General features: G+C 41.3%; 2 protein-coding genes across 2 annotated transcripts in view; one reads left to right on the forward strand and one right to left on the reverse strand.

Annotated features, from left to right (window-relative positions):
• The window catches only part of C6H1orf35 (chromosome 6 C1orf35 homolog), a 404,048-nt gene that overhangs the window by 118,083 nt on the left and 272,855 nt on the right, over window positions 1-13,110 (reverse strand). The window lies entirely within an intron of this gene.
• The window catches only part of OBSCN (obscurin, cytoskeletal calmodulin and titin-interacting RhoGEF), a 202,336-nt gene continuing 201,076 nt past the window's right edge, over window positions 11,851-13,110 (forward strand). The window contains exon 1 of the mRNA XM_069859115.1: window positions 11,851-12,079. The gene's annotated coding sequence lies outside the window, so the exon portion shown is untranslated. The remainder of the gene's footprint in view (window positions 12,080-13,110) is intronic.

Here is a 13,110-nt window from a genome sequence, read left to right on the forward strand (position 1 = left end):
CGCTACGTACAGAGCAATCCACACTCCTGTAGCGTTCTTGTGACGGGGACCCGGGTCATTCAGGTTATCGTGAAGTTTGACAAGAATAGTCAGTGTTTGATGTTGGTTGCGTGAGATGCTTCAGCAGTTGCGCTGTTGATGCGGTTTCTAGCTAAACCAGTGTAAACTGAGCTTTTCTATAGCATAATCCATTTAAAAGTTTACTTTCAAAAACATAAATAAGGATTTTGTAGATTTGCGGTACGTGCTGCATTGAAGGACGTGTTAGCAGGTGATTAAAAACTTGTCACTCAGGATTAGAAATTAGATTTATTGATTCCTCAATGGGCTAAAACCCAGTACCTATATAACATAGTATGCACTTAATTAGAGAATTATTGTTTGTTATTAGCGTAAGCTCACGGTACTATAATTTTCAGAAACATTCCATATTTATTTTAACGTGTTTATTGAATGTTTATTTAAAATTCTATTTTAATAATATAAAGTCAGATATTTTGCCAAATCTTCCGAATAATCAAATTTAACGATTTACTCAGGAAATATGTATATTATTATATAAAAGATATGGTATATAGGGATTTTTGGGGGGAAGGGATGTTTGCAAAATATTTACACAAAGCTAACTATATACTAGGTTACCAAAGCTGTTTAACTGATTAATTTTTCGCACGGAAGATTTAATGTGTTTAATTGCTGTTAACTAGTCTCTGTTCTGTGGCTTAGACAATCAGAGGTGTTATGTGTTGGTGTGAATGTTCAGGGTGAGAATTAGAAAAGAATGAGTAATTCAAGTTTTGTTCTTAGGGCACCTAGAAATATTTCAATGCTTTAGCAACTGTCTTACTGTTACACGATCTCTTTAACACGTATGAAAATACAACGTAAGATTGTTATCACTGTATTAATGGCTTTGGAGAGCAGTTCTTACTTTAGAAGTTAATTGTATTGGGGATATAAGCAATGTGTGAAAGGCAGAAATGACAGGTTTTATGTTCCATGGTGTTGAACTTTACATTTGTGGGTAAATATATAATTGTATCCTTATCTGTGTACTTGCAAGATATTCCAGATGCAGTTCTGTAGTTTTGGATCTGTGAATGTTTTTTGAGCTGATGTGGTCTCAGTAGTGCCATCGTTAGCTGTAATGAGGCCGTAGCTACAGAATGTTGTAGGCAGAAATTACACCAGCTTCATTACAATCCGCTGAATGAAGCTTAAAAGAAAGTTGACACAAATCACAATCTTAGTTTAGCAAGATGGTTTGGGTTTTTTTCCCCCCTAAGGAAAGTGAGTTCAACTTAAAAGAATATTTTCAGCCTTATCCTAAAATCGAGTAATGAAGAGGGTTATTTGTTGCGAGTGTTTCCTCTGCGTGCACATGCGGTTTATTTGCACAAACTGTTTTAAAGTGGTTAAATTTGTGTTTGTGAAACTGATTAACTGCACTCCACGGTTTAAAGAGTAGAGTCTGCAGTATTTCAGTTAATGACTAGGGTTTTGGTTTTTTAATTATGGTTACTGTGTTGTCAGGAGATCAGAATGAGTCTTGATCAGCTTTTCTGTTTACAGAGCAGTTGTAGTCCTGCAGGATTGTTTTGTAGTGGTGAATGTATAGGGTGTAGTCGGTCCTTGGTGTATTACCTGTGTGTTATTATCGTGAAGGAATGTGTTCTTAATTGGTTCGTAACATAGTTAATGTGCCTTTAACAGTCTCATTTTTCAAAAATGGTCAATAGCCGTGCGTTCACTTCTGTTTTCAATTGAAATGGCGTTTGGCCATAGCTGACAATTAGCCTGTGCTGTTCATGTTCTTGCACTCTCTTAGATGGTCCAATTACAGGCTCCTTAGCAAGCGTAAGGCACCATGGCTGTGGAGAGTCACTGCAGGTCAAATGTGTTTGTTTCCCATTTTACTTGCTGTGCTCGACAGACATGACCAGCACGCGCTCGTATTGCACTTTGCCTTGCTCTGTTTTCTTCATAAAAACTCGGGGCCTTCATAGCAAAATGATTTTGTGTCCATTTCTTTAATTGATTTGATTATAGACAGTGTTAGACCTATAAAGACAAAAGTCCTTTCGTAATGTTTCAGTTCTTTTACTTTGTTACACACCCTTTTATATTTCAGGGGGAAAAAACCCACTGTATTTTGTAAATTAACCACCTGGACTTGCAGAAGCTTGGTTACAGTCAATTTTTTTCTAGCTGCCTAGTTGCCTTAATTTGGCAACAACAAATTAATACAAATTCTCTACATATGCACTGATGTTTTGGCATGAGTAAGTGTAATGCTTCTGGGTTTAGGGACTCATCGTATTCACGTTTTACTGACATTGGTGGAGGCAGAGTTGAGATGTTAGGTCACATTTATGGCAGAGAATTGTTTTTGTTTTGGAGCTGGGTTTGATTTTTTTGAAATTCTACCCCCCTCCACACGCGCGCGCACACACACACACCCTGATTTGTGGAACAATTGGGTAAAAATGAGTTTATTCCTTCCTTCTCTTCCCCACCCAGCTTTGTTGAGGTTTACCTGTTCTCTATGGTTTTGTTTTGATTTATGCATTTAAAATTTTAAACGAGCTGAAGGAAGATGGCAGAGTTGTAGCCAGTGATGGTCACAGTGATGTGATATTGCTGCATTTCAAGAGAACAGGATTCTTAAAGTCCCTTCTCAAGTCAAGATTATTATCAGGGTCCATGTTTTGATAGTTGGTAGCGAGTCTTTAATGCTTTGAAATCCCAAGTTGGGGTTGTCCAATACAACAAAGACTTAAGATTTACAATTATTTCTGTATTCTGTATAAATAACTAGAGGCTTCTGGTGGTTCAGCCTTATTGATTCTCAGAAGAGAGGCCAGCATCAGAGCGAGAACTTTATTTTTCTGCTTATAGTTTTGGTATTTCTGCTAGTCTTAGATACCCATGGGATCTCTCTGGCAATTAAGTTAGTCTGATGGTATCTATATAAACTAAAGCTAAGAAATCGGTACTAGTTTGTCCTTAATTTTATTAGAAAAGCCTGCAGGGAGATTTTCTATGTTTGTGGTGCTTGTCTTGTTGTGGCCTTCTCATGAGTGTGTGTATGACTACTGCTATTGTTTTGTGGTTTGGTTTTTTTTCATTCCCAGATTGAATTTTTGTCTTTGCTCTTGGTATTTACCACTGCTGATGATCTGTTTGTCCATACCTGGAAACGTATAATTCAGAAATTATTTGCCTTACAGTTTGGAACCTGATGCTCTAGTATTCGTAGTAAGTCTCCTCTTACTATTCCTTACTTTTCTCTTCGGTAAAGTAAATGAGTAGAAGATGGTGAGGATTGTGAGTGGGAGCCTTTATCAATGAAGGCTGGCCTTTCAGCCTTTACCGCCTTTTCAGAGGAGTGTGGAGATACTCAAAGTCTTGTGGAAAGCTTTCTAGCTTCAATCCTATGCACTCTTACAGAAATGACCATGAGCATAGCTTCCTGGAATTCTGTTTCATCTGCTGTCTAGGCCTTCTCCCATTATCCTTGGAGAAATAAAGAAGGATTGCTGGACAGGATTACTCTTCCCTCCAGTGCCTGTGGTCAGAGGGGTGTGAGCCTAAGGGGCCAGGACTCTTTCTTTCCTTAAACTGTTTCCCTTTTCCCTGCCTGCTGCTTGTAGGTGTTGCCAGGGTTCAGCTGCTGAGGCTGTAGCAGAGTTGGCTTGTTCTTGTCCTGGTCTGGTAGCCATCCTTCCACCTTTGTATGTTTTAATCATACGGAATCAAGCCGCGAACCAGCCTGTGGGGATAGAACAGGGCTTGAACAGCTGATTCAAACCAACAGGACATGGTCCTTCCTCTTGGATCAAAATTCCCACCTCTCAGCTGCTGCCTGTAAGAGAGAATGAAAAAGGATTTAGGCTCAGCTTTCCTAGACTTAGGAGCGCGTGGCATAAAACTTCCATTGAACAGTTTGTTTTTTAAATCTGCTCTTCCTCAAGTGACAGTATTTAACTTTTCTCAGTAAGGTGTTCAGATACACAATTTCCATCGGGTTATAGCTCTAATTATGTAGGAAGTTGGATGTTTTTTGTTTAAATGCTGTAAAGGTTATGCAACAAACAGACCTTAAGGCCTATATGTATTTTTCTGGGTTTTTTTTTTTTTTGAAGTCATATTATTCCCTGCTCTGAAAACTGATTTTTCCCTTCCCTCACACTTTTCTACCTGGGAGCTGTGGTGTCAAAATGCTGCATGTTGGAGTGACCCAAAAAGTGTGATTTGGTTTTTTTGTTCGTTGCTTTGACAGTGTACATGATCTCACTTTAAAATTCACTTTTACAGCTCTACTTTATGGCCACAGTCTCCCGTAGGTTTTCTTTTTTCCCATTAGAGTCATTGAAGTGGAAAAGCTTGAGTTCCCAACGATGTAATTCTTCAAGCTTGTACATTCTGTTGAAGGAGGACAGGGAATAGTGCATGTGGAATCACACAGAGTTCGCATCAGTGAATATATGAGAGCAATTGACTTTAAAATATGTTTTTGTTTTAGTCTGAGGAGAGGGGTGCAGTCCTACTTCCAGTGGAGCTGGCAGCTGTACTGGAACTTTATCTTTGTCTGGTTTTGTTGCTTTGCTGTCATGGTATCTCAAGTTAGGGAGGCTCTTTGTACATAGAAGCGTAGTTCACCTTGACCATTTGTTATCCAGAAACTCCCAAAGGATGCATTCCCAACCTTTTCATAAGGTTTCTCACTACACTGACAACATGCAATTAGCAGGATAATTTTGCTTCTTTTAAAACCTGAGGAACGTGCTGACTGCAGAAGCTCAGTCTGAATGGAATTGCTGGGTTTCTGGGAATTTTGCACCTTGTTTTATCCTGATCTCCTTTGATACAAGTGTAGCCTTAACCCTACTGGGACCTTGATTTGTTTCCTGTGCAGTTTATCCATCTTGCTCACGAGCACTTTATTTTGTAGAGCATACTATAATAATCGGACGCCTGTTATTTTTTTGGTACATTGTGCTTTCTGATTTGTTTTTTACAAAATAATACATTTGCCTATCACTTTTATCAGTCATATAGAATGGAAGATCCTCATTTTTTTCTTCATTAGCAATACTATAATCAAAGGTGCAAAAAAATAAGATGCTTTTAATGTATGTAGTCTGTGCTGTTAGAGTTTGGAAATGTATCAGGTTAGGAGCGACTTTGAAAAAAAATTAAGGAACTGGAGCTATAAATCTTCTGCTTGTTTTCCATATGAGCTTTGAAAAGGAAAATCTCTGCATATATTGTGTAAAAGCTTGTTAGAGAAAGAAAGAATAAATCAGTCAGCTTAAAATCATTGCCAGACGAAGATTGCTTTACATTTTTTACTGTATGAAATACAACCAATTTAAAACCTGTTTATGCACAGTAATAGCTTAATGGGCGTAGGTTTTTTTCACAAAATTAGGCTATTTCCAATATAGATGGGAAAAATAAGTTTCCTTTTATTTTTTATGACAGATATACAAAGATTAATAGTGTCTCTATTTTAATATACTGTTTGGTGTGAGCTATATCTTTTTATATGTTGGTCAAACTCATTTACTTAAAATAGCAAATTTTACACTGCTAGTGAAATATTCCTGAAGGGAATGAGTTGATCCATTCAGTAGAGCCCAACAGAAATATGTGAAACATAGAAGTTAGCTTAAAAAAACCCTCTATTATACAAGATTTTAATCATTAATCACTTTAGGCTTATTTAAATATTGCTGTAAACCAACTGTGGATGTTTGAACGCTGCAAAAATCTTACTTCTACCTCTTGTGTAACATTCTTATGATTAGTCTGCACGGATCTCGTTGGGATGTACTTTGATATCGCAGGGCGTCGGCACACCTGAACGTGGAATTGCAGATGCTTTTCCTTTTGTTTTCCTGTCCGTTGTTTTTCCTGGGATGCCTGGAGCGTGGGCCTGTTCACTTGTGTGAAGTCACTTCAGGCAAGCTGTGCACTAACACGGGGTTTCTATGAAGCAAAAGGTACAACAGGCAAAAAGAGATCATAAGGTTTGCGTTACATGTACGAAAGTCTCAGAAATCTGAGAATCCTGTAACAAATCATGGCCAGTGTCATTTTCCAGTATTTTTATGTACGTGATAGGTTCCTTTTATTTAAATAATTGACTGTGTTGTATGTGTGTCCCTAATAAATAGTTACAGCTTCTTATTTTGTTTAGTTTGAGTCACACTGTTTATTGGCTGCTGTTCTCTGTGCAAGATGAATTTGGGTTTGGTAATTCTGCCTTGAAAAGCCATTTTATGCATTTTACTCTAACACAGTTACAATAATTAAAATCCTTCATGTTTTTTGAGACTGGTTTCTTGCTTCAGCAAATTCTGTGGAAGAAGAACAAGAAGCTTTGGTTGGCATTTGTCATCGTAGGTTCTGAGAAACATCTTTTGATCTGGATGCAAGGTCACACAGAGACGAGTTCTGAAAAAGTAGAATTGCATCGAATAATTGAAAATTAATGACAATCCTTAGTAAGGAGTTTCACTGAGTTGTACCCATCACTTCAGGCAGCACTACTGACTGTGGCAGGGGGGAAGTCTTGATGAATTTGACCTATTTCTCAAATCACTTTAGCAAGTGTCACATCTTTTGGGGGGGATATGACTTGGAAGCTACAAGGAGGAGCAGAACTCCTTTATGCTGAATGTCCCAATAGACACTGACAGACAATGTGCTTTGCAGTCAGTGATCTTGATTCTCCTCTTCAGCCTCAGTAAATTTAGGTCTATGGAATCTCTGTCCTCTGGAATTGCACATAGACGCTGTGTCTGTGTGCGGAGCAGGTAGGTGTAGGCTGTCAAAAAATGAAATGGATCGCTGATGTGAACGCTTGTGTTTCTCTGCACCATCCGCTGCTCTTCAGAGGTTCTTCAGGATCCCTTCTGTTCTGTGTATTTCATAGAATCATAAAATGGTTTGGGTTGGAAGAGGCTTTTAAGCCCATCTATTTCCACCCCCTCTGCCATGGGCAAGGACACCTTCCACTAGATCAGCCTGGAACTGGATGATGTTTAAGATCCCTTCCAACCCAAGCTTTTCTATGATTTTTTTTTTTATTCTATATTCCATTTTTATCAAAATCACTTCAAAATTTGATTTTGAGGACAGTTGCTGGCAGCTATTGTGAAGAAAAGCTGGATTTATAAGTGTGTAAGTGAAAGATTTCCTGGATACTTAATCACCTTGTAAATGATTGACCTGGGTTCGAGCTGAAGAGAATTTAAGGACTGAATTCTGTAATGGGGAACGAAGTTGCCCTCCTTGGATTCTAAATCCTTTGTGCAGATGGTCTTTTGTTTTTAAGCATGGATGTGCATCCTCTTGGGACGTAACTGCAACCAATAGTTGTATAAATAATTGTGTAAATATCTACCACTAGATAACTTCCAAAAATTTTGCCTAAAGTTTAAGGTAGAAGAGCCAAGCTCACATGGGCGTGGACATCAAAGCGCACAGAGTCACCCCCCAGGTATTTCAGAGGTGACTGCAAGAGTCTGTAAATCTGATGACACCCATGGGAAAAGGAGCCTGAGGGGAGAACTCATCGCTTTCTACAACTCCCTGAAAGGAGGTTATGGCAAGGTGGGTTTGGTCACCCAGATTTTTTTTTTTTTTTGCAAAGAAAGGTTGGATTTTGGCTAAAGAAATTTGGACCAGATGATCTTTGAGGTCCCTTCCAACCTGATATTCTTGGGTTCTAGGATTCTATGATCTGTCAGAAATAACTGGAGATCTAGGACTGAGTAAGATGGGTGGGTTTTGTTCAGAGAAGGGCAACAAAGCTGGTGAAGAAGCTGGAGAATAAGTTTTATGTGGAGCCTCTGAAGGAACTGGGGTTGTTTAGCCTGGAGAAGAGGTGGCTGAGGGGAGACCTTATCACTGTCCACAACTGCCTGAAATGAGGTTGTAGTGAGGTGGGTGTTGGTCTCTCCTCCCAAGTGACAAGTGATAGGATGAGAGGAAATGGCCTTGAATTGCACCAGGGAAGGTTCAGGTTAGACATCAGGAAAAAGTTCTTCACTGAAATGGTTCTCAGGCAGTGTCAGAGGCTGCCCAGGGAGGTGATGGAGTCCCCATCCCTGGAGGTATTTAAAATACGAGTAGATGGGTAGATAAAGTGCTTGGGGACGTGGTTTAGTAGTGGACAGATACAGTTGGATTTGGTGATCTCAAAGACCTTTTCCAACCTAGTGATTCTATGCTCTATGATATTATGCTGAGTTGGGGGTTATCCAGACAAGTGTCCTCTTTTGCATTAGGTAAACACGTTACAATATGCTTGGGCATTAAACTCAGTTTGGACACTTTCTCCTCAGCCCATAGGAGGGATCATCCTCCTGGGGTAAAAGAATTGCACAAATTTGTTGGCCAAGGTACATTTAAAAGCCTTCCTAAAAATAAACACCAGCTTCCACATGTCTCACTCCCTGTCTGAAGACAAAACAAGAAAATATTTCTTGTCCGTGTCTCTGAAAGACACCAGATAAACCACGGAAACAAGCTGCACCTCTGGATGCCTTTCCAAAAAATGTGCCTTCATTTCAGAGATGAACAGGATCAGGGGTCACGGTTTGGAAGCCAGGCAGAGGCTTTTGTATCATCATTAGGGGGTGGCCAAGTGGAGATGGTGCAGCTGCATTTGTTTTACAATTAGCATCTCTAAATAGTGATTATAGTATGTTAATTACCTAATCCTTCTGCAGGGTTCTGGCAGCAGAGCCTGTGCTGGGTTGGATATTTACCTCTAAATGTATGGTGGAGAATTTTGCTGGTATTTATGTTTTTCGGAGAAGCATCAGCCACGTAGGTCCAGCAGTTACCGATAGTCATTGAGCTGCTAATTGTGATAGTGGTAAAGATGGACCTGGCTTTGTGGTTCTTGCATGTACAGCTGACCCATTATATACACTACAGAAAATGGGGGAGAGCTTTAACTGTTGTTTCTGAGCTCCTCCTTGAGGACAGCAACGTGTGGAGTGGAAGACACTGTTAGCTCATTTAATCCTGTAAGAATCCACCTTGTGCCCCTGGAAATTGTTCCCCTCCACAGTTAGCCAGGTCTCACAGGGCAGGGAAGCATAAACAAGGTTGCTTCATAGAGGGTGAGAGAATATTTATTTGCTTTTGTTTGCTCCAAATGGGGCACTGCTTTATCTGAGTTCCAGGTTGGGGGTTAACCTTGAAGTGCAAATCAGGACTTCATAGGAAACAATTTATTTTTATGTTCACGTAATTATCCTGTTCAGAAATTGAGTTGTGTTGATCCTTCTAGTACTTAAAGGGGGCCTACAGGAGACTGAGGAGGGGCTCTTTATTGGGGAGGGATGAGGCAGAATGATTTTAAGATGAAAGAGGGGAGATTTAGATTAGATATTAGGAAGAAATGTTTTCCTGTGAGGGTGGTGAGGAACTGCTACAGGTTGCCCAGGGAAGTCATGGATTCCCCATCCCTGGAGATGTTCACGGCCAGGCTTTGTGAGGCTTTGAGCAACCTGATCCAGTGGGAGGTGTCTCTACTCATGGCAGAGGGGTTGGAACTGGATGATCTTTAAGGTCCCAAACCCAACCGTTCTGTGACTTAAAGATGTGCTGAGTTTCATTCCCTTTCCGTGTCTTTGGGAGGTAGGTATAAGTTTGTTGGTAGGTGTCTGTTCCTGCCCCACCAGCTAAAACTTTAAACCATCTTCAAAGCAGGGGTAAGAACCACACAGAACGGCCAGTATCTTTAAAAGGGGGGAGGTGATTTTCACAAATCTGCCCCTAAACATAAATTTACTTAGCCCATTCACTGACAGTTCAGAAGTCACTTTTTTTTCCCCCCTCAATCCTACAACTTTACAATTGGTTTTGCCCCAGTGGGTAAATTCTGACTATTCTGACTTTAAAGGAGTAGGGAGCAGGAGGCAGTAGTTTGCAGCCTTTCTGCTGTGTCTCAGGTTTCATCACTGGTGGGTGGCATAGTTAGTTTTTAGGGGCGGACCCATCATCAGAGTCACAAGTCAACACTACCCTTTCTGTTCCCCCTTTGGAAGATGATGGTGTGTTTCATGCTTGCTGTGGTTTTTTCTCTTCCATCCTTGGGTCGGTCCAGTAGATGACAGCCCTGCTCTCAGCAAGCTCACTGCGTGGGATGAAACGTGATCTGCTTCTAGACCTAACCACTGCCCAATTTCTTCCCTGTAGAGAAACGAGCCCTAGGACAGCTTCAGTGTCTCCTGCTAACCGGCTTTCTTATCCTTGATCATCCCTTTGCACTAACTTAATGGGATCCTCCTTATTTAGGACAAGAGGAAATGGCCTCAAGATGCATCAAGGGAGGTTTTGGTTGGATATTAGGAAGAATTTCTTCCGTGAAAGGGTTGTCCATTACTGGAACAGGCTGTCCAGGGAAGTGGTGGAGTCACCATCCTTGGGAGTGTTCAAAAGTGCCATGTAGACATGGCACTTGGGAACATGATTTGGTAGGCACAGTGGTGTTGGGCTGATGGTTGGACTCGATGATCTTAGAGGTCTCTTCCAACATAACTAATTCTATAATTCCATGATCTTCTTGCTTTTCATCCTTGACACCTTCTCCTTGAGCTCTGCTTTCAGGGAGATCCCACCAGCACTTGGACTATGCTGGATGTCTTCAACTTTTTAGTTTTCAGTAGCCACATGCCCTGTGAACCCAATGCAAAACTTAGAGCTTCAAGCATTGAGATTCCTACAGTGTATGAGGCAGAAACTGCCACTCCTGTTCCTTGACAATATAGGACACTGCAGCTTCTGCAGTTCCCACCCTTTGGTCCCTGTGACTCTTTTCAGCTTTCAAAACCCTAAATAAAACTCCCTTTTACTGCCCTGCTGGTGTTTTTGTGCCCTGGAACATGAGTAAACACAACATACTGTTTCATCACCAGTTGATCCAAACCCTTGGACTATGCAGCGTGTTATCTGCTTTGTTTACTACCAAAAATAAGCATATCTCCTCGTTGACTCCTGATAGCCGCACAGAGGTAAAGTGGTTGTGGAGAGCCTGGTGGATTCTATTCCTCTCTCTCCTCTATCATTCCTTTATTGTTAGCAGAAATAACTTTTAAGTTCAAAATACTTTGGTTGCTAATAAACAGTCGGTGTGAATTCTGGTGAGGAAATCATTAAAAAAAAATATGCATTTTACTGGTAAATATTGAAAAGATGATCTTGAGCCTCTAAGATGTATGTGCAGCTTGTGCCATTTTTGCAGAGACTTCAGCTTCATGTGACACAAAAGTAGGGAGAGTTAGGCTTGGGTCAAGAAAAGGAAAGTTAGGCTTAGGTCAAGAAAGGGAGATGCTTAGGTTTGTTAACTTGCCGTTTATTCCCCATTGTAACGCCTCTTGCCTGGGAGATTATAAATAAACACACTATTGATCTGATGCCTTTGGAAAAGAATTCCTTTCTAGTGAGCAATGCTGATAAGTTGGCAGCTCCCTGTTCCTGAGTCCTCCTGTCACATTTATCACTTGGCCTTGGGCTGGGCTCTTGAGGAACGGTTCTGACCCACTCTGTCACTGCAGCCTGTGCCCCACACCACTAAACAAACACACTTCTGATGATTCCCTGCTCTCCACCACTGCTGGACTGTCCCAGTGAGTCCCTAAAATGATGCCCTTTTGCCTCTCTCTCCTGCAGGAAATTTAATCTCCCCGGTAAATGACACCCAGAGCTATTTTGGAGCTGGACTGCAGAGGGAAAGCAAAGCATGTCAGCAATTTGACTGGAGGAGGAGAAGCCAGAGGAGGGGTGGGGAGGTGGGGCGGCACAGCCTAACCGTGAGCAGCAAAGCCACTGCTGGAGGACTTGCGGGCAGCTTCTGCTGCACATCCCTGCCATCGCTGAGGTTTCTGTTTTATTTTCCTGGAGGGAAAAGTGGGGAGAACCAAAACCAACATGGTCTCCCCACGTCCTCTGATCCCCTTTTCCACCTTCCCCCTTCTGTCACCTCAGTAGGAATCGGCTTTTTCTTACCCTGCTTAGAGCTTTGTTTCCTCCTCAGAACCTGACAAGACTCCAGGTAAGTCCTAAACCTTAAGCTAAAGAGAAGTGGACTTGGGAATGCTGGTATTCAGCAGAAAGTGGAGAAAATTTTTAGCAGTGGAAGGAAGGGTGAGGTTATGTCTACGTCAGTGTTACTATGCTGAGGTAAATCTTGCTTTATGAAACATATTTGAAGATGGAGATCATAGAATGATAGAATAACCAGGTTGGAAGAGACCCACCGGATCATCGAGTCCAACCGTTCCTATCAAACACTAAACCATGCAAATGGTTTAGTGATTTAGTGGTTTTTGGATGAAGGTACAGCTAGTAAATCCATCCTTTGGTCTGAGCTGAATATGCATTGCTTTGCTTAATTACTTCTAGCAATATCAGGAGAGCAAAGATCTACCTCTAGAGGAGAGGAGAAATGAGAGGAGAACCAGGCTTAAAGCTATTAATTCTCCTTGATACATTTTGTCCCCAAGCTAGAGATAGGACCGTGCATGGAAGGCCTGGGAAAAACATGATTCCCAGGGAGAGGTGGCAGCAAGGAGTGTTTTAAAGAGTTTTATTTCTAAGGCATAATCTCAGTGCTGTTTTTCTCTTCAGCAAGGGCTTTTTTCCCCCCTAAGCTTCTCTCCGGCGTCAATACCGGCTCACGCTGCAACCCCCAACCCTCCTCGCATTTCTACAAATGGCTCTGACGAGAGATGGAGCTCGACAGCTGAGGCTATTTTCAGTCCTACAGCTCAGTGAGGTGGAGTGGCTGTAATGACAATGACATCCACTTGTTAAAATACAAGGGCTTAGGTGGGAGCCTCGCTGTTAATTGTCACTGGGGGAATTCTTCGTCCCTATGGGAGGTGTGATCCCGCAACTCCCTCGCGTAGGAAATCACACGCGCTCAAAGTGGAGGCAGTGTTTCTGGCTTAGTATAAGTGGGTTTATTTTTCTGTTAATGTGAAGGATTAAAGAGTTGGGATTATTTGGTTCAGTGCTGGTTTTATTTGTGCAAGGGAAAGGTATATGCACTTACGCGTGTGTGCACGCAGAGGGGGAACAGGC

The sequence above is a fragment of the Phaenicophaeus curvirostris genome, chromosome 6, assembly GCF_032191515.1.
Source record: "Phaenicophaeus curvirostris isolate KB17595 chromosome 6, BPBGC_Pcur_1.0, whole genome shotgun sequence".
Lineage (NCBI taxonomy): Eukaryota > Metazoa > Chordata > Aves > Cuculiformes > Cuculidae > Phaenicophaeus > Phaenicophaeus curvirostris.